The sequence below is a fragment of the Octopus bimaculoides genome, chromosome 8 (assembly GCF_001194135.2).
Source record: "Octopus bimaculoides isolate UCB-OBI-ISO-001 chromosome 8, ASM119413v2, whole genome shotgun sequence".
NCBI classification, from domain to species: domain Eukaryota; kingdom Metazoa; phylum Mollusca; class Cephalopoda; order Octopoda; family Octopodidae; genus Octopus; species Octopus bimaculoides.
The window spans coordinates 30,730,138-30,730,574 of record NC_068988.1 but is presented as its reverse complement, the minus strand read 5'-3'; positions in this window follow the sequence as shown (position 1 = coordinate 30,730,574).

Genomic DNA, 437 nt, shown 5'->3' with positions numbered 1-437 from the left:
ATATATATATATATATATATATATATATATACAAACATGAATTCACAGGTGATCTAAACGACTAGGTACGCTGAATAAGTTATGTAACGGATTACCAGGGCTTCAAGGATATAGCTGAGACAGAAGCTATGGAGCCTTTGTAGACTTCCGATATAGCAGATATATAATTGTTAAAGACAACAACAGACGTTAAGGCAACACAAATATCTCAAGTTATATGCATTATTATTATAGGAAAATTTCAAAGACTTGTAGTTGTTTCTGGGATAGCTCCGATGACGGAATATCTCGTCCTCTGGGAAATCCTAAAACAGCTGCAAGACTGAATTTTTGAATAATAATCACGTATATGACTTGAGATGTTTTGTCTTGCCTTAACATTTGTTGTCTTCTTTAACAATTATATATATATACAGATATATATACATATATATATA